This window comes from Microtus ochrogaster, chromosome 1, assembly GCF_000317375.1.
Source record: "Microtus ochrogaster isolate Prairie Vole_2 chromosome 1, MicOch1.0, whole genome shotgun sequence".
In the NCBI taxonomy this organism is placed as follows: Eukaryota; Metazoa; Chordata; class Mammalia; order Rodentia; family Cricetidae; genus Microtus; species Microtus ochrogaster.
In genome coordinates this window covers 89,042,800-89,070,565 of record NC_022009.1, presented here as the reverse complement: position 1 = coordinate 89,070,565, position 27,766 = coordinate 89,042,800, and the positions used below count along the sequence as shown (strand labels likewise).

The window sequence follows — 27,766 nt, the reverse complement described above, 5'->3', positions numbered from 1 at the left end:
AAGAGATCCTCTCTGTCCACATCCTTGCCAACATTTTTTGTCATTTGTTTTCTTGATCTCAGCCTTTCTCACAGGGTGGAACAGGATCTCAGAGTGCTGTTAACTTTCATTTTCCTCTTGACTAAGACTGTTGAAGACCTTGAAAAGTAATTATTGGCCATTTGTGTCCCCTTTTCTAAGAGCTGCCTGTTGATCTCATGATCCCTGCTGAGTGAGCTACAGGCTCCTTTCCAGGGCACTCCTGTGCTCTGTGATGTTTCAGCCTCCCGCTGTGATTCTCTGCCTTCCTAGCTGGTGCCTCTTCAACTCCATTTACCCTGAACGGATTCTCTGTGTTTTATACCATATTCCAGGGTACCTACCACTTTTCCCTCTCTATGTATCTGTTTCTTTTTCTCCTTAAATCTTTCCATGTCCCCACTTAAATGCACATTTGAAAATTTTTAATTTTTATTTTTATTTTTTTTTGTTTTTTTGAGACAGGGTTTCTCTGTAGCTTTTTTGGTGCCTGTCCCGCAACTAGCTCTTGTAGACCAGGCTACAAGAACTCCCAGAGATCCACCTGCCTTTGCCTCCCGAGTGCTGGGATTAAAGGCGTGCGCTACCACCGCCCGGCTTGAAAATTTTTAATTGTGTTTAATTAATTATAATTACATGCTTGCATCTTTATGTGTGAACAGAGGTCAAAGAACAACTTGCCAAAGTTGGTTCTCCCCTTCCATCTTGTGGGGTTAAAGTGATTTAGCTCAGCAAGATTGGTGGCAAATGTCTTTACCCCTTGATCCATCTTGCTGGTCCCTAAATGCGCAGTTTTGATTCTTCTTTCCTGCTCTTTCCATACATGCACATATAGTGTAGCAACTGTGTGAGAACACAGCTTTGGTCTAAATCTGGACCGGTCACTGGTCAGCCAGGTGATTTTGAGCAGTGTATTTTTCTGTTGAATTTGCTTAATTGAAAAATAAAAAATATCAATAGTAACTGCCTCTTAACACTGTCATAGAATTAAATGTTATAACACTTCTAAGTACCTAAGATCTGTGGGAAATAGCAAGCCCTAGATAAAATGTTAACTATGATTATGTATCAAATGCATATATAAAATTCATGTACACAGACATACACACACACACATTGAATATCTAGACAATAACTGTGAAGATATTGTTGTTGCTATTGCTGTAGTTTTTTGACAGTGCTGGGATAAAATTCAAACCTTGACCATGCTTATCACGTGTTCTGCAGATGAGTTACATCATTAGCCCATAATTTAGCAAATTTGGGTAAGTTGTGTACATATAAGTCTTCCATGATAGGTTATAGATGTGTGTATGTGTGTAATGTATGCACATGTGGTTTAGTGGACATATATGATCATGAAGGCTGGAGGAGGATTATTTTCCAACTTGTTTCTTCGAGACAGGGTCTCTCAGCCCAGAGCAGGGCTAGGCTGGTGGCTGGCTAACCCCAACAATCTTCCCGGGTCTGCCTCACAGCGCTGAGGAGACAGAACCACGTGAAATCACACCTGAGCTTTTCTATGCATGCCTAGATCTGAACTTAGGTCCTCATGACTGAGAAGCAAATGCTTTTATCAACTGAGCCATCTCTCCAACCTTAGTCACGGGTCCTTGGAAATGAAACCCTTGCTCATTGATCTTTACCTCTTCAGTCAACTGCCAGGAGAGATGCTACTAACTGTCCAGGAAACACCAGTCTTCTACAGAGTGCTAGTCCACATCCTTAACCAACACAATTGCCATTGAAAGTGACCCTGACAAGTTCTTAGCCTGCAATTGCTCATACAGTCTGTTACAAGCAAATCAAACTTTTATTACTTTCTAGTAGAAACGTGAATTGAAGGATTGAGCTGATATCTCAAAACACACAATGCAAAACAATAAAAGCATGTATTCCTTCAGAAATTCACGGAAGGAAGACATAACACTGTGACATACCACTATTGGCTGAGATTAGCCTTAAATGAAGGGGAATTTTCTGTAATATTTAGAAGCTGCAGACATTTAAAGAGATAGAAACATTAATTAGCTTAAATCCTCAAACGTGCCAATAGTCACTCAGAATCAGACAACTGCTGTGCTCAGAGTTTTATCTTAAGTGGACAGTGGGGCTGCTGTAAGATTCCTCAAGATGGGATTTTTAACCCAGGAGCATGTTTAAATCAGGGAAGCTGATGAAGACTCTTGACGTCTGGTATCATAATGCCACCTTGGTGGCTTCTTCTGGGAGCTATGAGTAGGAAGCTGCTCCTTCTTCTCAGCACCTGCCAGTTGCAGTCTTTGCCCTTCGATGCATGAGCCTGACACTTTTGTGTCTGTCCTGAGCCTCCAGTGCAATGACTTGTGATGTTTCCTCTCAGTACAAAGAGAAAACACACACCCTGATTCTAGCATACACACATGGTGCTAGGTAGCCTTCCTATTGTCAACATGTGGTACTAGCTGGCCCCGTGTGCTGGAGAAGCTTCCTCCCAAACTGTTCACCAGTCAGGAACTTGAGCTTTGCCGAAGTAATCAGTTTTGCAAATTTTGGCAGTATTGACATTTTAAGAAAGAGGAATAAATTCCAATAATTCAAATGAGGTTATTGAGCGAAAGTATTTGGATTAGCACAGAGCTTCGTGGAAGTAAAGCGCTTAGAGGAGCTGTAGAGACTCTGTAGAATAAAGGGTTAGGGGACATTGTCCCTTCAAAGAGAGAGTAAGTATACCCAATGTGAAAATGTGAAGTCCATAGCCATCTCCATTGGTTTTTTTTTTTTTTTTTTGGACAGGGTTTCTCTGTAGCTTTGGAGCCTGTCCTGGAACTAGCTCTTGTAGACCAGGCTGGCCTTGAACTTACAGAGATCCGCCTGCCCCTGCTTCCTGAGTGCTGAGATTAAAGGTGTGTGCCACCACCGTCCAGCCCATCTCCATTTTCAAAGAGAGAGGTAGAACACTGGTTCCACTCAAGCAAAAGAAGCTTGACTATTCAGCTTCTCGCCATGCCCATGAATTCCCTTTACCTTCTCCCTTTCATCTTCTTTCTTTCTTGTTTGCCTTGCTAAGAAAGTCTCCCATATTTTCTAATTCCCCTCATTATTAAGACCTTCTTGAACAATTTGTTCTATTTCTTTATATCTTCCTCTATATGAACCCATGTGAGCCATCATGTTCCTTCATAAGAACGAATCTTTCAACAGCAAAATGTGCAGTAAGGAATCCATTAAGAAGCTCAAATTAGATAATTTTGAAGAACTCTGTGTCTATCCAGCATTGTGAGTCGAGTAGAAGAAATTAATTAATAACACAGTCTTCCTTGGACTTATTAAGTTTATACCTTGTTTAGTATTTTTGACTGAAATTATTATACTTTGCTCCTTTAGTTTTGCCAGTAACAGAATATTCTCCTCCTGGGACTGGTTACACATAAGATGCCATAGGAACAAGAGCTCTTGTGGTTTTTAATTACTGTGGGCCTAGCATCTTTTCTCTTCACCTCTATCTTCTTTCAATCATAACCTTGAACGCATTGTGACTCCTACTGTGTTAGTCTCTCCCTCCCCATTATCGGTGTTTGATGCAAGTGAGATAAGAGTGTTGTTTTCATTTGCAGTTTTAGGAATCTTTTGTTTGATGGATTGTATATCATGAATAATTAAACAGTGTTGGCTTCTAAATTTCACAAGAAATACAGTATCCAGGAGAGTAACACCCAGTTCTCAAAAGATAGATTGAGTCTATCACATATAAAACTTACATTTAAGTATGAGGATTTATTTATATAATGAGAAGTAAAAATTATTTTTTTGTTGACTCTTGATGTTCTCATGCTAATATGAAATGAAAGATCATCTCATCTGCCCCTCCACTTCCCCTTAACTTCTACCATCTTCCTTCAGCATGCCACCCTCCCACCTTCATGTGCTTTATGTGGATAGCAGGGGAGCCACCCATTGGATCACAGAAAACCTACCATGGATAGGAAACTTTAAAAAGGAACAGTTCTTCTAGTTTTTCTTTTATCAGCCTTCAGTAGTGTTTCAGTAAGGGATGCGGTCTGGAAACCATCTACTTGATATCTGTGCTACACTTCTGCTGCCTGGGTTTATGTAGGATCTGTATAAGTGGCCACAGTTGCTGTGAGTTCATGATAATCACGCCATGTCCAGGAGACAGTGTTTCATGCCGTTCCTCCCCATCCCCTGGCTCCGATATTCTTTCTACCTCCTCTTCCAGGATATTCCTTGAACTTTGGTGGTAGTGAGATCGATGTAGATGTTTCCCCTTAGGGTTGAACATCCAGTATCTTGTCCTCAGCAGATTAACTAGTTATGAATCTCTCAAATGACTGCTGTCCACTACAAAGGGAAACTTTTGGGTAAAGATTGAGAGCAGTACATGTTTGCAGTCTGAATAGAAATATCAAAAAGGCAAGGTGACGGTAGAGTTTCTGGTAGGACATAGCTGAGTTCTTTAGCTACCAACTGCAAACAGCACAGGAACCTAGGGATAGGACATTTTAGTGAAGTATTGCTGGGTGAGAGATGTGGGCCTCGAGTGCCAGGACTTCCAGGGTCTAGTTCAGGCTTGCTTCCAGAAAGGTGGCGGTTGTCCTTCTAGTTCTCCCACTCCTACTGTCAGTCTCTGGATGGAAGTACTAAATGATAAATAAGATGTTCAGGGGCGTTAGGAAACAATTTTTAGCCTGCTCTTTTTTTCTCATATACGATATCTTGAGTGCAGCCCCTTTCTCCTACTCCTCCCAGCTCGTCCCGCATCCCTTCCCATCTGGATCCATCCCCTTCTTCCCTTCTAGTGTTCATTTTCCAAGAATATGTTCTTGCAAGAAATAACCAAAGTCAGCTTCTCGGCATCTTTTCACTGGTCTGGAGGACCAGCCTGCTGTGTGCGCTCCAGCTGCTGGGATGCCAGAGGGCTAATAACACAGCGTTCTCTTTAATGAGGCAGCAGATTTCCTACCTCAGAAAATTAAGAATGTCACTCTCTGCAGTAATTTGGCAGAGGGTTACCTTTCTCTTATGAAGTGGCTTCTAGTACCAGTAGAATGAGTGTCACTGTTAGCCGCAGACCTAGGGCCAACTGGACATAAAATATATTGATGGCCCAGCCTAGGTCTCAGGTGACTGTTAGAGTACTGTGTGTAATTTTTCTTGTCTTCTTTCCTGCATTTACACTTTTAAAATCCATCTTCCAAATTCAAGCTTGTTTTTATTTGGCGGTTTTAACTAGCCTGAGGTTAAATCATAAAAAAAGAAAAAATATATTAAAATTGGCTTTCATATATTTGAAAACAATAAAATTGAATCCACAAATGACACTGTAATTTGCACATTGGAAAATTGCCACTTATTTCAAGCAATTTGTCACCAGACCAAAAGAACAACTCTCCAGTTTGCATTCTTAAAATGTTTTATCTGTATATGTGTACATATAAGGAGATATGTAAGTATAGATTACACAGAAATATGTAGCGTTTAAATGAAATGTTCAGAATTATTTATGAGAAGAGAAAAAAACTAGAAGCCACTTCCTTGATGTGAGATTAGTCTGGTGTACAATTCAGTCAATACATTGAATTACTTAGCATCTAACCAATCAGCTCACTTACATTTCAGGAATATGTGTAATGTTATTATTATTTTCATTTTTAGAGAAGCAACTAAATTTAGGAGTTAAAAATCAGTTTGCCAAAAGTAAAGCATCATGTATTATGTCTAATTTTGCTTGCCTGTCTAACTACTTATTATGACAGACTTCATGGGAGTAAATAGTTCATCTTGTCCCCATATGAGTCCCCAGATCTTAATGATAAATGATACATGGTAGGAGCTCAATAATTATTTATGACATTAGTTATCAAATGATAGATTTTCATAGCCTTAGCAATTACTGTTATCAGCCCTCAAGTGTTCGATTTATCATTATTACTAAGCATTGTATTCTTTTTTTTTTTTTGAGCCAAAGCACTTTATTCAGGGACTTAGAGAAAGGCTGGAGAGGGCCACTATGTCTTCTCTCCTCCACTGGGCAGATCGTTGAGGTCTGCCCATTTCTAAGAGCTAAGCATTGCATTCTTAGTAATATTTATAGAATGATTTTCAATTGATGTAAATACTTTAATGCTTGCATTTGAGACAGTCTGTAGGAGAGAAGTGCTACCTGCTTCTGGAGCTCAGTTAATTGGATCTAGTTGTTAGTGAGACAAGTGCTGCACTTTAGGGGACGTGCTCAGACCTGCTAATGGGGTACAAGGAAAGATGGGAGCCATTTTCTTCACTGAGAAATGTGTAGCGTTGACATGATATTATGATATTTTATGACTGTAGTTCCCTGCCTCCAGTGTCTTATAAATATTGATTACTTGAGAGCAGAGTGAGATAAACTAGAGAGGTACCTAAGGAGAACGCCAAGAAGACAACTGAAACCCTTGTGGCCTGAAGACATAAATCAACTCAGAAGTAAGCTGTCACTTCTGTGAGACTGGCAAAGCACAGACTGTGGTTTAGAGATGGGCCTACTGCTGGAAATAGGACAGGATTCTAGAGAGGTATTACCAAAAAGTCATGAAAATTGCAACAAGGTACATCAAAATTATTTTCTTGCTATTAACATTTACCCGGAGGGCAGATTTGAGTAGGTTCCATGTTATAGCTCTTAGAAAATGAACAATTAGGCAATGTAAATATGTGCATATTTATAATATATTCATTATTTATTTGAAAAAGTATCTAAAAATTCTGTTTATGGTATGTGAGCCTACTTAACATGAAAGATTTTGATTTCAGAGGCTTAAGAGAATTTGGAGCAAATTGAGAACTGTATATTGAGTGATTTCCCAGGTGATGTAAGGGAGACCACATGAATAAGAAGATCCAGAGGAGAAAAATCTCTTGGTGGTAAACCAAAGGGTGTTCATTCTACCCATTGGTAAAGTGACAAGGTTCCATTCTGAGGTCTCATTCTGCCATCTTATGGAGAGCAGATGAATGAGCTTTACCAAAGGTTCAAGGTAGTGTTTTGATATGTTTTAAAAATTCAAACATTTATTTGAGTGTAAGTGGTAGATTTCCAATCGTGATTAGGACTTGGTGAAAGACAGAAGAATCTACAGTGTTAGGTGAATCAACAAGCTGTTGGGAAACTTTCGAAGGATAGTGATAGCCTTGCCTCAGGTGAGAAAGAGGAGCGGTAGACCATGTCATCATGTCATGAGAGAATGACTGATTCATGCTCTTAGTTCTTCACACTGAATAATCTACAATATGTTAGTGATGAGATTCATCAACAAGTTGATATTACATGTATTTCAGGAAAGAAATCTAGATTCCAGTTATGGACATCATCTTTACAAACACAGTGTAAAGAAGAGTCAGCGTGATTAATGTGAACATAGTAATGTAGCATTAAGTATGTTTTATTTTCTTCTAGGTAGCAGGTGAAGACATAAAAAATGACATAAGATATTAATGAAGACCCAAGTGTTGATAAAATTTAAGATATAGGCATATCGACAAGCTTCTGTTAGATTCCGAAGTGAAAGGTACGAGAGAAAAACCAAAGGGAATAGGAGAGAGGAAGCCAGTGGGTGAGAGAAGAGAGGAAGCCGGTGGGGAGAGAAGAGAGGAAGCCAGTGGGTGAGAGAAGAGAGGAAGTTGGTGGGTGAGCAGGTTTTGAGGAACTCCTACTCTGAGTGTCACATGGTAGAAATGGGGCAAGCAAGGCAAAGATGGAAAGCAGATGTTACACTTGAAAAGGCAGCATTATCTGTTTGACTACTGCATGAGGCATTTCAACAGAATAATTATAACTGAACCAGCTGAGTAACTGGAGGAAATGAGTGCAAACTCTCCTTTTAACATTCTTGTAAAAGGAGCAGACAGAGGGGGAGATAAATAGAACAGGATGGGCCAGGGAAGATTTTGTGTTTCTTGAAAATCAAAATGTCTGTGTTTTCAGGCAGTGGTAACGTGCTTCACAGGCAGGCTTAATTTGGAGACAATAAAGATGGTCCTGATGAATGGCATGATTTGGCTACTGTGGGAGTAGGATCCGGAATTCAGGAGGACATCGTCCATCCTTGAGCAATGGGGAAGAAGGGAGCAAGAAAGTAACACAGCATGGCTTTTACTATCCTTTCCTCTCCCTAACTGTTACATTCTTGAAGGAATTGAAGTTCATGTACACTGTACACCCTAAAACCCAAATCCCAGAAGCAAAAAAGGAGGTTCTTTTTTTTTTCTTAAACTTTAGTAGTTTAATGGCTCAAACATGGAGCCTTAGAACTAGACCCAAAAGATGAAAGACACCTCAGTTGTGAAATCTAGGACCCTCTGCAGACATGTTTCATTGTGATGCGAGATGGAGTTACAGCAAGAGGACCAGATTCCACTCTTCTCTCATTTCTGCCTCAGAGAAGTGATTTTCCCTCCAGTGTCAGTTCTGAGAGGCCCTCTGCATTGTCTTCTCCAGTCATGCGTCTGTATCAGCATCACAGGCAAGATGAGAACACAGAGTCATATTGACAGCCCAATTAGGACCACAGGACAGGGTACAGGAGAGCTGGAGGAAGTATCTTGGATAATGAAAGAATGAATCTTGGTATAATCTGAGAGAGGACTTAAGTTCGAAGAGATGAAAACATGAGCATCTTGTCATTTGCCTTTTTTATTTTGAGTCTGAGGATGAAGAAGAAAACTAAATTGTTGAAATGAGAAAGACTGATGCTTAGCTAGGGACTGCAGACTCACGATTCTCAACTGTCACTGAAGAGGACTGGAAAATAAGCAAACCCAGTGACACCAAGAGGTGGGCAGTATGTGGAACATTTATTTGGTTGATGGACACTAGAATTAGTTTAGAAGGATTGGGGCATGCCTGTAGGCTGCTACATGTTATAAACCTGAGTATGATGACATGATATGATTTTTAGTCTCAGAATCAGGAGAATGTCATCAAAATGATAAAGGAGACAAATGCATGATTTACTTTACAGAAAAGAGATGAAGAATGCTTTTTCCACTTTAAATTGATGCATTTTTAAATAGTGAATAGAGAATGTGACTAAATCAAATTTCCATCCCTAGAATCAAACACATTAGCAGGGTGTTTGTCATGATACTCAGTACACTCACCAATTTAGATTAAACCAGTAACAAGCATAAAAAGAAGATTGATGCCAAGATGCCCTCATGGGTCTGCATAGATACTTCATAGATTCGTAGCAGCTGCTTTCTGTATCTCATTACATCACGGTCCACACTCAAGGATAACAACGGGATTTGGTCTGATTTAATTAGTAGTAAAATTTGTAATTTACCGATGGGGAATGGCTAGATAATTAGGCTAGGTGATAGTTCTTGCTTTTTATTTATTCTTCTCAATTAGTTAATCAGGAATTTTTATATCTAACTTACTAGGATGAATATTGCCTGTGTGTAGCAACTTCATATTGCCTAGACCACAACCAGACTGTACACTGGTTGTTTTGTCCTACGAGAAATAAAATAAGATCATTTGACTATCAAATACTTAGTGTTGGATGAGTACAATACACATGCATGCATGTGTGTGTGTGTGTGCATGTGATGCACAAGTTTTTAAATTGTAATAATTTTTTAAATCAGACTTTCCTCTGGATATGTCACATGTATTAAATTACCAAATGCTGACAAAATAGATGGATACTGTTATTATTTAGCTTGCAGTATTCTGGTATTTTAGATGATGGAATTAAGGCAGGGGCCAGAGAGATGTCTTGGCAAATGAGAAAGCTTGCTGAGCAAGCATGATAAGTACTATTCAAATTTCCAGCATCCACGTGAAAAGCCAAACATGGTCATATGTCTATAATGTTAGCGCTGTGGAATGATTGCTGGGGCTTGGTGGCCACACACCACTCACACACACAACAGCTGACTTGGGCCGCCAGCCTGCAGTCAGAACCACGGTATGTAAAGAAAATCCATGAATGCGGTGATAGCTGAGGAAAAATTCTTATCTAGCTAAGGGTTAGACTTTTTCTATGTGAGGGAAAAAGGGAAATACAGTCGCTTTCTGATGGTAACTTCTCTTTGCTTCTCCTTGAAAAAAAAATCCTCTCTGAAAAATCTCTCTTGCTCTCTCTTCTCTCTGCAGCCGATGGTGCCCACTTCCCACCACTCCTTCTTTCTGTTGTGCCGCTCCCCTCTCCTGCCTCTGCTCTCTGAGGGCCAAACTCTGGACGATTATAAGTTACATTTTAAGGGCCCCAGCCACTTCCATAACACGTGATAAGTCACTTTGTCTCTCTTAGACCCATGCATGTGGCTCAAAGTTGGTGAGGGTTCCTAGACAGTAAACAGTTGGCTAAACCTTGAGGTTGCTGAGTACATGCGAAAAGGCTCATTGCTGCACAATTATATCTAATGTTGCTTCAACTCTGACCTCAAATCAGCAATAAAAAGGACCTGAGAAAATGACCTCGTGTGTTTGTCTCTAGGGGCAACCAGATATTGTCTCCAGGGGCAACCAGCCTGTTTTGAATCTGCTCTGAAGTCTAAAGTTAGCTGTTTGTGTAAAAGGCTGTCTTTGTGATTGAGAATCCTATGTCATTCTGAGTAATGTAAAATATTCTAGTATTATGTCTATTGATAAGAATTATACAGAGAGTAGAAATCATCTTTAGACCAACCACAGATATATTTGTTTTAAGTAGATGGAATACTTTCACAAGATAAATATTATTAAGGAAGGAATGAAGTTCTTAGGAAAGAAAAGGTGACTCAGGAGAGTAATCACAGACAAGAGTGTCTGCTTTCCACAGTGAAGTCAGTGACTTCACGGCCTTACCATGAAGCTCCCCACCGGGGATCATGAGGCTGATGGGTCAGCCTGCTGAATACTAATTGTCACCTGCTGTATACTCCCATGGCATCTTTTAGCGCATGCATACACACACACGCACGTGCACTCGCTTACACACACACACACACACACACACACACACACACACACACACACACACAAAGCCCAGAGAGCTGAAGTTAAACAAACTTGATATGATTCCAGATTAATGACCCCAATGATAGACTACATCAGTGACTAACTACTCTATAAACTTGAGCTGGCTTAGGGTGGCCGTTCACATAGGACTTCACTACTGCACAGCTGCTAAGGTTGAGTAATGGCGTGCAGTAACTAAGGAAAAGTTTATAGTGTTGGATCTACCACTTTACAACAGCACTCACCACTTTTCTGATTATTCATGTCTTAGAGAAAATGAAAAAGATACTAAATATTGCACATTAAATACACTGTGGAACTGATAAAATGACTATTTTTGCTCCATTTCCTTTATCTTTCCTATTAGGATGCCGTGTTAATCTTTTCTTTTATAAATTTTCAATTACATTTTAAGTACATTTTTATACTTGTCTTATCTCATATAACATTAAATTAAGACCATGTTGTTCTACATAGTCTTCAAATAAGATTTGATTTTGGATACAACATTTTCAAATAGATTTATCTTAATACAATAAATGCCTTTTGTTTCTGGATAGTGTGTGTCTCCCAGTATTTTTTTTGTGAACAGTTATGCAGTGATAATTTTAAAGACATAAATCTTGAAAAAAATTAGTCTCACACTTAAATGTTGAGTTGTTCACTTAAAACATGTGGAGAGTTTTTAAGACTCTCTGAAGGACACTTCCAAGTTGCATTCCAGGAATACGATGGTCGCAGTTTTTATTCTCAGCTACAGCGTGTGAAGATACGGTCTCGTCACACACTAATTAGCATGAGTATTTTAGTTTAAGCAGTTTTGGCATTTTGAATCATGAAAAATTACATTTTATTGGTGCATACTTTCAACTATTTGATATTAAGAAGCAGCTACGTTTGTTGGTGGGTTTTGTTTCTTTAATGAATTGCTGGAGTATTTTTATTTATCTTCTCTTTATGAATTAACTGGTAAAGAATTCATTCCTCCCTACTTTCTTCTAAATTACCATTGCTTCCCCAGTTTGGGATATTTGACTACATTTCATTAATACAAACTGATCAAATGGTCCTATGTGTACTATTTTGAAAATGTTGGTTATCTGTGTGGAAGCGTCTCCCTCATTGTCCAGTCATAGCCATCCGTATGTGTTCATGACTTATCTGTTATTAATCTCGATATCTCTAAATTCCCTTCTATCACACGTAAGGAAGACTCTAACAGTTCTTTCTAAAATAAGTTTGGAATTGTGAGGCATTAAATTAAACATTTTGACTATATCCACCTTGTTCTATGTCTTTGGCATTGAATACTCTCAGATTCCCATATCAGCTCACCCCCATTGCCATGCCCCCGATACACTAACATAAGTTTCCGGTTGCAGCGAATTATAGAAATAGTTCACAAATATCTCAAAATACCACATAGCCATTTCAATTAATCTTGGTTGAATCCTTCCTTTGGTATTTTGAATGTTATATATTGGTTCTTGAATATGTCTGTTGTAGGTTATTTCAGATACAGTGGTGAAGAAATATGATTGTAGCTGGGTAGATATACTGGGTGAAGTGAGGCAGAGATTCTCACTCCAAACCAGGAGAACAGAAAGTACAATGAGATCATTAATTGTACACTATGAAACCACAGGTAGGCAATGCCTTCTTTTTGTTTTGTTTTGTTTTTGAGGCAGAGCTTCTTGGTGTAGCTTTGGAACCTGTCCTGGAACTTGCCCTGTAGACCATGCTGGCGTTGAACTCATGGAGATCCACCTGTCTCTGCTTCCCTAGTGCTGGGATTAAACACATGTGCAACCACTACTTAGCTTCTTTAATTATTTCTAATAACTATTATGTGGATATAATCTTAAACCACATTAGGAATTAGGTGTTGAAGAAATATTTTGGAAAATTTGGTTTGGTGTCTTGTTGCACACGTAGGATTAAGCCTCAGAATTTACTCCTGTATAACTGACATGTATAAGTCAGTTTGAGTGGCCGACTCCAGTGAAGAAGCCGGTGGTTACCATTGCTTCAGTTTGAACATCTTTGAAATTCCTACTTTACAGTATCTGCGTGGAGATCACGGTTTAGGTGCATGAGCTAGGACAAGGACAGTGGCAAAAAAAGGTGGTGATGAGTGTACATCCTTCTGATGACACCTCCCTGCTGTCTCTGAAAGTCTTGTTCTGCACTCCGGAACATAATTTTGAGAAATTTTAAAGACAGTGGGGAATTGAAATGCATTGCAGGCATGTATTTAATTATCAAAGAGTAAAATATTATATTAAAAAGCTTTAAAGAGATTTTAGTTTCCATGTCAGTACATAAAGGCAATGCCATATTTTCCACTGGATATGCAAAATTACCCTTCCAACCTTTGTGTCCTAAATGAATTTTCATGAAAATCAAGCAGCTTACCGCTATTGTTACAAACTGAGTAGAATATTATGATTAACACAAAATTTACAATATTAATAGTCTTATTATTTCAAATAAAATGATAACTTTCCATTAAAAACAAAATATATTTAATGACCTCAATTAATTTTTAAAAGCTTCAAACATTTATCCAACTCTCTCTATGCTTTCCAGACTGGTTCTGAACTCCTGGGCTTGAGTGAGCTTTCTATTTCAGGTACCCAAGGAAAAAGAATAAGAAACAAAAATTTATCCAACTTGTAAGTGGGAAACTATTTTTATTATAATTAAATGAGAAAGTATACAATACACATCATTTGAAGACAAAGAACTCCTGAAGCCCAAACTAGCTTTGAATTTCATATGTAGCTGAAGCAAACACTGAATTTCCTATCCTCTTACGGCTACCTCCCAAGTCCTGTGTTTGCAGTCAGGCGACACTATGCCAAGCTTCTACAGCACTACTAATAGAACTTAGAGTGTCCACTCCACAAGCACCCTGCAAACTCCGGTTCAACCCTAGTCCCCATATTTACTTCTTGATTTTTCTATTGCTTGTTTTATTAACTTATGTAACAGTTGAAGTGCTCTCATGGAAGGTGCCTTTATTCACTTATAATTTGGTCACTCAGTAGACAAAGGTAAATGCCACTGTCTTGCATTTATTTGCCACCATTCTTGATATTGGACCAGTTCTGAAGCTTACATGATAACACCTACTTTGAAAATACCATAAACTCACATATTTAAGCATATCTGGTGGGTTTCACTCTATTTCAACAATTGTTTTGGTTTGGTTTTTCAAGACAGGATTTCTCTGTGTAGCTTTGATTTTTTTTAAATTTATTTATTTATTTATTTTTCAACAATTGTTTTGGTTTGGTTTTTCAAGACAGGATTTCTCTGTGTAGCTTTGATTTTTTTTAAATTTATTTATTTATTTACTTCTGAAGCTATAAAAAGCCTATTAAATTCCTTTAAACTATGTCGGTGGATAGGTATACAAGGCCGTGCCTGACTTCAGTTTTACTTGATAGTGTCCACCATAGACTACTTCATGCTAGAATAAATAGTTCATGGCAATTATTTCTCTCCATCTCCCCCAAATTTAGATTTCTGTCATTGAATTTTTAAAGTACATTTCACATGTTAATGTGTTGGTGGGTAACTTATGTGTGCATGCCATAAGCACATGTGTGGAAGTCAAAAGACAGTTTGCAAGAGTAGGTTCTCTCCTTCCATGTGTGTGGCAGCAGGCACGACTACCCCCTAAGGCATTGCCAGCTCTATTTGTACTATTTCTGATAATACTGGAGTTGAGCATTTCAATTTAATTGTCTTTTGTTTTCTTTCTACTCTTTGCTTAGGATGATGCTCTTATTGATTTGTCGGAGGGCCCATCTATAAATATTTGGTTAACTTTTGATGTTGCTATGCCCTCTGAACATATGTTCATTCTTTGGAAGGTTTTGTAGTTTTGCTAGTGTGCTATATAAAAATTTTGCTTAAATCTAAAGCAAAAATTTACCAAGACACCATGCCAAATTGAAAAGCTTCACAAAGGAAATAATCGGCAGAACTAACAACTAACGGGCATCATGGGGGAGGGGTGTGCTAGCAATTTATCTGACAAAATAAATATCAGAACTATGTAAAGTACCCACGCAACTTAGCAAGAAGCAGGAAACAACAAAATCATTTGCTCCAAATATCATCAAATGTTCTGAATAGAGACTTCTCAAAGAAAAACAGCCAACAGGTGTGTGAAAGTACTCAATGTCATTAACAATAAGGGAAGTAGAAGTTAAACCTACTGTGACATTCCGCCAACCCGATGATCACAAGGGAGTAACTTGTGCTGGTAACCTTGTGCAGAAAAGCCAGTGCTGACACACGGTCAGAGATAATGCCAGTGTTACAGAGCTATGGAAACAGGAAAGTTTCTTCACAAAACTGAACAGAGAACTATTTATTACATAGGCCAGTTCTCTCTCTGCTGTGTGTCTGCACAGAAGGTGGTGGCAGCATTCAGAAGACATTTTCGCATGCCCCCATTTCTTCACTATTCAGTGACTGTGCTGTGGACTCCACCTGGTGCTGTGGGTCTCAGTGGATAAACAACAAGGGCACATTTAAATATTATTCAGCCTGAAACAGCAAATTCTATCATTGTCTGAAAGGTGACTGGAACCGAAATACATCGTGTTATCAAGATTTGTATTGCATGTTCTCTGAAATATGTGTCACCTCAAACAGAAATGAATAGAATGGCAATTAGCAGGCACTGGGAAGGATGCTGGAGGGAGGGAGATGTGAGCAGAGGCGGTGCTTGTAAGGAAGTGGTCTCTGTTCCTATTTATAGGTAGTGTACTAAAGCACATATAATTTGTTTTACACATTTTAAGATTCTTTATTTTCACTGTTTTCTTTATGGATCTACTGTTATGTTTTGTTACAAAAATATATAAAAAAATGTGAAAATCCAAAACTTGCTTGAATCTCTCCCCAAGGCCAAACAAGTATTTTAAGTAAACAGTTTCAGGGGTTAAATTTTACATAGAGCTTTTTAATTCAGGGGATGTGGTTTTACTGGCCATTGGAAAGCAAAGATGACTTTGTAACTAGTCTTTCTCTGCCCTGCCAGCTAGCTCCCAAATAATGACACAGAGACTTCTTATTAATGATGAATGTTCAACCAATAGCTTAGGCTTGTTCTCAACTAGCTCTTATCTGTCCCATTTTTGTGTTCAACTCGTTCCATGTCTGTATGATATCTCCATCCTTTTTCTTCCCAGCATTCTCTCTGCCCTGAAAAATCCTGCCTAGCTATTAGCCATTTAGTTTTTTTAAAAACAATCACAGTGACGTATCTTCACACAGTGTAAGGAATATTCTACAGTGGTACTTAGCTTTTGCAATGTAAGTATGCAAATGCTACAGCAATGTTTGCTCAGTAGGACCTCTAAGTCCACTGCTTTTCATATTTCCCAAACATGGAGGTAGATTGCCAAAGTTCTCGTTTTATTTGTGCATTGTCTAGTATTTTTTCGACACTAGGAATTTCTCTAGATTTTAATAATCTGTTACTTGTTGGATATTTTGCTTGCATTTGAATTCCCAGAGAAAATTTTATGAAACATTATATGTATACACAGATGAATGTAGCAACAACTAAGAAAAAAGTAGCTCATGAATTTGAAAGAGCATGGAGAAATGGAAGGGTATGAAGTGAGGGAAGGAGGACATGATGTAATTATAGTATGATCTAAAAGTAAGACATGATGTAATTATATTATGATCTAAAAAATAAAAAAAATAAAATAAATGTAGTTTCAAAAAGAAATAAAGCTATCCAGTATATGAAAAAAAAATAAAAGTTTGTTCAGACTTATAGTCCATTTAGATTAAACTTAGAAAATAATAGTATTCACAGCACACAGAAGCTCAGCCATTAGATTGCAATTATCAGTCTAAGCATTTGGAGAAAGAAGATCTGCAGAGAAGAGTTTCCACGGCTGTTGTTTTCCTCTCTGCGCTCTTGTGTCTCTACATTTGCAGGACTAGGTCCGGCATTGATTTATTTTTGCAGATGGCTGAAGCAGAGCTCTGAGCCGCTGCAGCTCCAGAGCAGACATTACTCAGCTGAAGGCAATGGTGGGAGGGAGGCAAAAGCATATTCTAACTGTCCTTTATTACTTCCCTCCCCCATCCGTTGCTGAGCTTTGGTTTTCTAAGTTTCTTATCAAATAATCAAGCATTGCCTGATTTGTCCTGGATATTGAAACCAACACGTATTTCATTTAAGTTCAAACAAGTCCTCCTTTCTCTGAATGTTATTAAATTAATATTGCTTTAGGAAAATTCTAACACCTTATGTTAGAAATTGAATTCATTATTTTAACTTGTTTTATTTTCTTTTTAATGCAAAATTTTATACAAGAATCCATTTCGTGGTGGACTCATCTTCCCATGTCTTCCTGCCCCTTCTGCTAGCCTCTTTTACTCCCCTAAAGATGTTCATGTCTTGTGGACATCCATGATTTTACGTATTTATAGAAAAGCTACCCACCACAAGTAAGAGGAAGCATGGTACGGGCCTTTCTGAGACTGGCTAAATGCACTTGATAGCTTCTATTTTCCTACAAATGGCATAGCTTCATGTTACAATCCCATCATGCATACATATCTACCATGTTTTCTTCTGCTCCTCTCATGTTGAATGCCTGGGCTGGTTCTGTATCCTACACTATTGGAAATGATCCCTGATTTCCATGTGTCTTGTGGGATGGTGAGTTGCAGTGCTCTGAAGTCCCTGGAGGGACTGAATATGCTAGATTGATTTTCAGTTTTTTTAGAACAATAAACATCTATACTGTAACTTGTCTTCTTCTCTGATAAATACATTTAAATTTGTCAACCATCTTCTAAGTAGTGCTATAGAAGTAGCCCACAAAACATGCATTTTTCTCGTTATCCCTTATAATTTTATTAAATTGTGTTACAACTTATCTAGCTTATAAATAATTAAAGGATATACTTATAAATTTTCAAACCATTAAATGAGAATTCGTGAATTACTATTTTGTTATTTTGATTTACTGCTGTTGAAAGGTGAGTTATATATAATACTAATCTCTAATATTTGCTAAGGCGACCTTTGTATTCACCTCATTGGATTTCCACGTGTACTTTAAATAATATTAATCCACCAATTGCTCTGCGTGGGATTTTGTATATATCAATTAGCTATTATTTACTTTCCCCAAGCCTTCCAGATTCTTACGTTCCTTTTATATGTTTTATCCTTCAAATGTCAAGACTCCTGGGTTAAATTTGTCAAACTCAATTTTCCCTTTTGTGGTTTTCCCTTACACTTGTACTAACCCTTTTTTTTTGCACCAATATTTTTAAGGACCATTCAAACAAATTATAAAATCTACCTTGTGCAGTGTTGTTTTTTATTACCATAAATTTTTCCAATTTGATTACAATATTTTTATTTTTTTAATTTGGTACTTGGAGTAAAACCCATTGAATCACTGATGTTAGATAAATGTTCCATGTCTGTGTTTCTCCCTCTACTCTTCTGATATTTCCTTTCCCATAAAATGCTTCTGAAACCTGCAAAGCTGTAGCCTTATTTCTGGTCTTTTTTCTTGTTTCTATTTTTCTTGCTAGAGGTTTGTCCATAAATATTAGTTCTTCGTAAGCATCATACATCTGCCATTTTAAATATATTTTAAGATTTTCTGGTTTTGAACTTAAGATTTTTAATATGTATTTATTCTAGCTCCTGATTCATTTTAATCTCCTCCTTTAAACTTCAAAGGTGCTTTATAGCTATTGTTTATTATTTATTTCTCCATTTGACTGATGAAATTTTCTTTGTTTTACATTGTACATTACAGATTCTGTTATTTTTAGTATTATAATAATTTGAAATCTTTAATTCTTGCTGAAACAATATTAACATTAAACAATAGTCATCCTGTTGTAAAACACAATTTCACTTGGACTTCTATGCACTTTAGTACTCTGTGTACAATTGTTTTCATTTGTTTTAGAATTTTTGTCTCAACTCAACTTTTACTACATCTCTGTGAATTCTTACTGTGTGTGTCTGTGAAGATAGAGGGAGGGAAAGAGAGAAGGAGGGGAAGAGAGAATGTGTGTGTGTGTTACGAACAAAGAGCTTTTAGCAGTCCACAACATATCTTTCTTCTTCTTTGCTATGAATTATTTCTTATTTTCTGGAGGTTCATGATAAATTAAATCTTCTCTTCCTAAAGTACAATTTTCGTTCTTTCTGTCTGTGAGTGCGTGTAGTTCATGGAAAGCACACCTTTGTTTTGCATTCTGATGAGTTGAGTGTGGCCTTTCTGTGAAACCACAGTGTCTCTCAGAATAACTTACATTTTTTCATTGCATTGTGGTCTGTTTTGTTAGTGGTACATCTGGTGTCATCTAAATATTGTCCGAAAAGAATCTTCTTTTTTTGCTTTTTCTTTTGTGTCACATAGGAAGGCTTATTTGCCTGGTGTTAGATCTAGGGTTTATTATCAGTCATTCTACTGAGCAGTTGTTGCTAACCATCATTGCTTTTTCATTTTTTTTCATTATAATTTCTTCACTTTTCTTTGGAGCTCCTCCTCTAGCCCAGAAAAATATTTTCCTGTTTCTCTATGCATGATTTTATATTCTTGCCAAAGCTTTGGACACAGACTTACTTTTCACTAATTTTCCCCCTTCTCCACGTTAACTTTAAGTGTCTGGTTCCCTTTGCAACCTTTAAAATCCTTTCTCCATTTTTCTGTATCTTGTCTTTTTTTTTGTAGGGTTCTCATTTCTACCCATACCATCAGCAGGCAGTGTAATTTTCATCAGCTTTATTTACTCCCACCCTTGAATTGGGACTTTCATACCTGTATCTTTAAGATGGTTCAGAGTTGAGTGCTTTGATGTCTCTCATGTTCCAAAGTCCCCCATCCGATTTCCCCAAATCCCTCTTCTAGAAACTGTTTTTGAATCCAAGTATGAAGTCATAATAAATGTATCAGTAGTTGCTGGATGTAGCACTGGTCACCAGACCCTGTTTATTATACTACTTAGGGGTGACTGTTCTTTAATCTTCTGCTGCCTTGGTCCTTATCAATGATCAGTTTGTCTTTGAAGTTCCTCCTCCCTGGGAAGTAGAAGCAAGGCTGATGGACTTCGAAGACATCTCTGGCTTTATAGTATCATCTTTATGCATTTTTCCCGAGCCACATAACGTGGCAGAGATAATAATCATCACATCACGAAGTTGATAGAAGTATTTAAGAAGAAAACGTATGAGACATTGAGACATGTTTAATGCCCTGCCTGTCATATGGTGGGTGTGGAGGAATGTTAAATTCTATAACCGTTAGGAACGGGTCTTTCGGAATTTGCCAACAACGTCTCTGTAAGGTAGAGCTGCCACAAAAAAAAATCGTTTGCTGAGCTTAAGATTTAATGTTAACCTGCTTAGATAAGATGGGTAATTCACCTATGATTAGAGTGTTAGGCTTGGTAATTGTTATGTGCATAGCATTGTGGATAGACACGTGCTTCTTAGGAATCAATCAAGCCAAACTGCAAAGCAGAGATGAAAGTCATAAATGAAAGTGTTTGCTACCTTAGAATTTCCTATATATTTGGGTACCCTTAAGGCAAGGTTAAATAAGCATGCAAATTTATGGTTCATGATTGTATTAAAATTAAATTAATTGGAAAGGGTTAGATTATAATAATACAACATGATGGCATAACGCAGTGACATAAAAAGAAATGAATTAAGCAGAAGATTTTGAATAAAATACTAAATCAAGATACCTTGCAACTGCAAGTATTCTGAATTGGGAGGACAATAGAAAAGTAGAATGGACTGGAAAACTAACAATGGAAGCGCTTATAGCCTTTGATTTAATAGTATGTAGTGAATTATTAAAAATATGATGGTACATATAAATCATGCTATCCAGATTTAGACTTAAAATTTGGAATATGAAACCAGGTGTGTAGCATACACATGTAGTCCTAGCCCTCCAAAGAGGGAGACAGAAATGCTGGAAATTCAAGTTCCTTGGCCATACAATGAATTCAAGGTTAGTCTGGACTTCACGAGGCTCTGCCTCAATTTTTGTTAAAATGTGTTTGGAATATATATGTCAATAGTCTGACACGGTAAGCATGGGTATATGCCTAGATGTCCTCTTAGAACAATACATTTTCTAGACCTTTTCCTGCAGGTGTAGCTTATTTTCAATGGTTCTTGCTTTTAGATAACAGTAACCATTTCTTGAGTTGTAAAATATTAGGACTTCCCTTATTGAGTTTATATTACATGCTGTAGCTTGTACTGAAGTTTTATGCATAGTAAATTTCTTTTATTCCTAAATACATGGCTATGGGATGTTATCAACCTCATTTTCCAAATGAAGAAACTGAAGCTCAGCAACATTAAATATCAAGCCCCAGGTCACACAGCTGCGCAGTCACTTGCCCGAGAGTTCGGTCCATGCACGTTTACGAGATCTGAACCAGAATCTTTGCCTTCTGGGGTATTCCATACTTGGCCTAAGCAACGGAGAGATTCATTTGCACATGCTCCCTGATACAAAGAATATAAAACAGCATCATTTCAATACCTAATAGACAAAAACTGTGTGACAAACTGCACTTTGTGTTTATCAGTGACAACTGCTAATAAACTCCAGGATTAGTTGTTCCCAAACTGCTGTTCATGCTTGCCTGTTGAACATATGTACATGGCTTAATGTACATATGCAATAATATTGTAATAGCTAAGGTTTTACTTAATGTTTACCTTGTGCGAGGCAAAATTCTAAGCACTTAAAATGCACAAGCTCTTTTTATGCTAACAACAACACATGAAAATATTGCCCCATCACTCAAATATTACAAAGATGAAATCTAGGCACAATGAAGCTAAATATTATATGACATCACATGATCATTAAGAGGAAATCTCAGACCAGAACTGCACCCGTGGTGCAGAAGAAGGTTGGCAATCAACCAGTTGGAAAAATATAAGAAATTTTATGGTATGTAGGGCAAGTAACTTATTTGAAATACACTGATTATTTCTTTGGCCGTTCAATTTGTACTTTTGATCTTTTCTTGATACTCTCTAAATATTTGTGAATGCTGGAAGAAAACCGTAATAAGCTCCTGAATCTCAGTTCCCAGCTTCAACAACTGTAACTGAAACTATAAACACCTAAAGTTTCTTAGCATGCTGCATTCCTCTTCATTTTCTACATGGCATTTTTTAGTAAGTAGGAATATTATTTAATAAGGTATGATGTATCATTTTTCCTTATTGACTTGCATTTTAAGGTCTACCCAAAAAACTTTCTGATTACTCTTAAATTCTATAAGTATTAGATATTTTCTTTTACTTTCTATATATCTATCATTTATCAGTTATCTATAATCCATCTACCAATTATCTCTCCTCATCTAACTGTCTCTATAATATATTAATGATTTATGTTTTGCATATATTTAGCTATTATTTTTATCTGTTTTATATGTATATTATTATCTATCATTTATATTCCTATCTCTGTCATCTATTTGTCATTTATCTATTTCTCTATGTATCCATATTGTGTATCATATTAATGCCATCCATAGGCCTCCAGTAAAACATGGAATGTATATGTGCTGATGATTTTCTCTTGATTGTAGGGAGGAATTGCAGCATCGTTTTATGTTAACTGTAGGATTTGGGGCACACTTATACATGTCAGGGCAACATTCTTCTTTTCCAAGTATGCTGGGGAAATTTTCTAAAACGTTGAAGTTTACTAATTCAGATGTCACAAGCAACAAAGGAGGGTATTATAAAAGTCCAAGAACACATAAATATCAAATTAATCTGCTATTTTCCATTGTGATTCATACAGAAAATCACCTGATGGCAAGGTCTGCTCCTCTGCCTGGATTTATTTCCTAGAATCTGTGAACTTTCATGGCATCAAAATCATGGAGCTTGTTCTAGTTTGTGAGTATCATCTTTTACTATTAATTTACAATGCTATAAGATATGTAATTACAATGGTCTCCCTTCCCCTTTTCCCAACAAACCCTCCAGCAGATCTCTCTCTTCTTGCTCTCTATCAGCTTCATGGCCTCTCTTTTGTAATTGTTGTTTCTGCTGTTGCTGCTGGTAGTGATGATGGTGATAGTGGTAGTTGTTGTGGGGTGTGTGCATGTATGACATATGTTGTATATTATATACACATACAAACATATACACACATGCACAAATATACTTGTGTGTGTGCAGTGTGTGTGTATCTCTAAGCACATAAACACAATCGGCTCAGTCTCTATAATGTCATGACCATTTGGTATTGTGTAACCAACCGTTTGTTTTGGTCTTCTCTGGGAAATACTTTTGCTCACACTCTCAGCTTACCATAGCTGTGTGTTCTTCCCTCTACCGTCAACTGAGACTAAGGTAGCATTCGTTCTTTGGGTGCCTTTAATCTTATTTTTGAGACAGTCCCTTATGTACTGGGGCTTGCCAACCGGGTCCCAGGAAACTCCCTCTCTGTGGTTCAAAGTCTCCTGGATTATGCATGTGGTCAAGCAACTAAAACTTATAAAAATCAATCTTTTTTCTGGATATAGAATTCAGGTCCTCCCTCAAGCCTTCAAGGGAAACCCTTTACCCTGAGTTATATTATCAGCCCCAAACTATATTTCAGAGGGCAAATTTTGAAGACCAATATTTTACTTTTTTATTAATTTATTTTTTGTTCTGGAGATTTAGTCTGTAGGTTCTTTGGCTCATTGGTGCACTGCAGGTAGGTTCTGGTTTTTAGGATGTATTATTTATCAAACTTTCCTTTGTAACTTTGTTATTTTGATGTCTAATATTTAAAAGATTTGCTTTGTTCAAGGTCAAAAGAATTTATCTTGTTTTTTTTTGTAGGGTTCAGTTTTGATCTTATGCATTTAAATCTTAGAACCACTTATAATATGTTTTCTTGTACTTCTTCTGTGAGGTACAGGTCATAGACAACATTTTTTCCCTTGAATATGTAATTAGTCAAGTATAGTTTCTTGTAAAGGCCATCTGCTTTCTCATCAAATTTTCTTGTCACTTTTCTTAAAAATCAATTGCCTGAAAAGGTGCCAGTCTATCACTGAAGTTGCTTTTGTCTTCCATTGATCTCTGTGTCTCACTTTGTGCTGGTCAGAGACCCTTTTGATTATTGTCTGTATACTAAATCTTAAAATCAGCTACTGCAAGTCATTTAATGGGTTTTCAAAACTGGTTCAGGTGTTCAAAGCCCTCTGTATATGGATAATAGATTTCACAGTCTCTTTGACAATATCTGCAGAGAAAGATGCAAAGATTTTATTGGGGTTGCACCTAACCTGCGAATTGATTTCAGAGAGCAGCTGTCTTCTAGCTTGTGGTCATGGCACATTGATTTGTGAACTTTGATCTTGTGTGTCTATACCTGACTTTGATGTGCAGATTTCATTCTTTTACAGATTTTTTAAGATCACCCATTACGTTTACGTTTACCCCTTAATACTTCACATAATGGAGTTGTCACTGTGGATAATATTGAGTTTGTCACAGGTCTGTGCAGATACAATTTGTATTTCATACTGACTATGCATCTATTTTGTAAGTTTAGAGATCCTGGGGCTCCCCTTTACATAGATTCCTTTTCTGTTTCTTTATTCAGATAATTGGGTTGACCATGAAGAACACATTCTATCTCTTCCCTTACTTTCTATGTGATTATATTAATTTTTTTACATTGTTAACTAGGATGTCTGGCATAAAATAAAATGTCCTCAAAGCAGATATTATTGTTTGTTTCTAAAACAAGAAGAAAATATTAATGATACAATTTTTTTGGATAGTTAAGTAGATTATAAACCCCAGATTTTTTTTTATATTGTTCTGTTACACTCCCTGGATATTATCAAGCTCACTATTAGCCTCCCAAGTAGTTAGAATTGCAAGTATTATCATTATATTTCATTCATTTGTTTTATTATAAGTGGCTTACTAACATATGAGTTTATTGTCTTTTACATAGCAAGACATTGACTAGCACTTGTTTACCTGGTTGGCTTGACAGGGTGAGTCCCCATCAATACCCACTTGGTTTCATACAGATTGTCTTGGAAATCTAAAAGATAAAATAAAATTATTTTAGTAAAATTCATTTTTTATTGTTTTAAGACATAGACTTTCTTTTTATAACCATTTCACAGTTTTGAAAATAATATATTGATTGCTGGCTTTCATTTTTATTCATAGTTGTTAATATCATGAATTGCATACCGATTAATTTCAACTATCAAGCCAACCTTGCATTCCTTGTGTGAATCTTGCTTGCTTTGGATATTGCTGATTTTAATTAAATAGGATTTTCAAAGGATTATGCGTCAATATTAATTAAGGCTATTAATTTGAGATATCTATTACTACAAGGTCTTATTCTGGTTTATGACACAGTAAACTTTGTCCCATAATTGTTAAAACTTTTCTATTATCAGAAAATGATTTTATTGGGAATACTTCTTTTTTAGTCTCTGTACTTGTTTAGTAGAATTCATGAATAAAAATATCTTGTTTTAAGGTTTTACATTTAGATATTTCTGCTTTCAATTTTTACCTTATAAGTTTTTATATTTACTTATTTTAGTGACTTGCTTAATTTTTTAATTCCATATCTTTGGTTTTTCTATTAATACAGGCAAAACAATTTTAACATTTTTATATTACTAATTTTAATTAATTCTTTTTAACTCCTTGTCTTTTAAAGTTTAAATTAAATTAAAATCCCTTTAACACATTTCCACATTTTGTGGTAACTCCAACCATAAAATTATTTTTTTATTCATAACTGCAAATTTGCAGTGTTATGAATTATAATATAAATATTTGATACTTAGGCATCTGAGAATCAAGACAATTGATATGTAATCCCCCAAGGGGGTCAAGACCTACAGGATGGGAGTCACTTGTGTATAGTAATGTTCAAGGTTCTTTGCTAACTTTCCTGTGGATACTTGGAATTTCCAGCACAAGTGAGAAAGAATGGCTGCTTCAGGTTTCTGCACCATGTCTTCTTCTACAATGCTGCTGACTCTACTTTTCCAATATTCACAGTTTGGGTTGTAAACTTCTAGGATAGTCTGGGATGTTGTGCATAGATGAAAATTTGTTCATTAAATATTTCCCTATTTGAAACACATGTGATTTTATGTGAGTACCAATTACTCCATTTTTCTACACAAAAGATTTTTTTTTCTTAATTTATTTATTTATTGAGGATTTTACCGGACTTGCTGAACATACCGGACAATGAGGACTACAGAGAACTCAAGATTTTTGTTTTTATAATTATTATTTTTTTTTACTGTGGAAAGCCTTATTTTTCTCCTAAGCATGGGTAGATCCATACAAATCATCTCTCAGGCTGTCATACACTTTTCTTCTGTGTCTATCTCAGGGCCAAATTTATACAAACATATGTACTTTATAACATATATTCACAGAACAAACCAAATACCATATATTTAGATTTACATTATGAAACAGTCACAGACTGATTTGTAAGTCAAGAAAAGTTTCTCTAAATCAGTCTTCTCATTTCGAAAATTCTAGGTTGTTAACTGATGAAACTATTTATCAATTTAAAAGCAAAAATTTCTTTACATTTCATTTATAAAAGACAAACATTTATATTAGAAAACATATTAATAGTGTAGCATACCTAATAAACATTATTTTCAATAGATGATCAACACGTATGTATCTTTATCTTATGGTATCTAAAAAAATCTACATAGGCAATTAACATATCTGAAATGTAATACAGATTTCTTTGCTGTTGAGAAGATAGGTACAATTTATTAGATAATCAACATCTTGTTTCCTCTAGCGTTCATGTTCATTTTCATTCCTATTCAGGTGTATGGATATCGGTTTCTCTAAACCATTTGTCCCATTAAATAGGCTAATTTGCTTGAATGACTTTATTTTCACATAGACCCAACCCTAATTGCACCTTACCTAATACTTACCAAGCACTATCCTCTCTTGAGTTCATATTTCTTCAGAAAGTCCAGTTTATGAAATGGTATCCATAGGTTAACTGCCTCTGCTCCTGCATTCATGGGGTTGTCTTAAGGAAATGGGATGATGGGTGGCTTTTGTTTATACCACACTGCCATTTCTTAACATGTAACAGACAGGACAGACAACAGCTGCAAGGTTTGATGAGCGTCTCATGATGGCATCTGTTCTTTCCAATGCCGGCCTCCATTTGTTTTATTGTTTCATTGTCTCAAAGTGAGACGTGAATACTAGAATCACTGCTGAAGCTTGTCTTTCTGGCTTCCAGTTTCCAGAAAGAATTAAGTTGCAGTCGACTAGCAAATGAAAAGCAAAGCAAAGGAAACAAACAAACAAAAAACAAAACAAACAAAAAATAAAAACAGGCTCATAAGCATCGTAGAAACTTTCTCCTGTAGCAGATGGGAACAAATACAGACACCTGTTAGCGGAGGCGGCTCCTTCGTTCCTAGTCAACCAGACTTGAAATAACCACATAGAAATCTGTATTGACTGCAATACTGTTTGGCTGATAGTATTTTTGGCTAACTCTTGTATCTTAAACTAACCCATTTCTATTAATCTGGGTATTGCCACGAGGCTGTGCCTTACTGCCAAGGTTCCAGTGCATCTGTCTCCTGCTGGTGGCTACATGGCTTCTCTTCTGATTCTGCCTACTTTTCTATATATCTCTTTCAGCCTGGCTT

The 27,766-nt window shown here is 36.7% G+C and overlaps 1 protein-coding gene across 2 annotated transcripts in view; it reads left to right on the top strand.

Moving 5' to 3' along the window:
- Positions 1 to 27,766, top strand: part of Nlgn1 (neuroligin 1) — an 865,603-nt gene that overhangs the window by 60,310 nt on the left and 777,527 nt on the right. For both annotated transcript variants that reach the window (XM_026782749.1, XM_026782745.1), the window contains exon 2: positions 22,870 to 22,967. The gene's annotated coding sequence lies outside the window, so the exon portion shown is untranslated. The remainder of the gene's footprint in view (positions 1 to 22,869; positions 22,968 to 27,766) is intronic.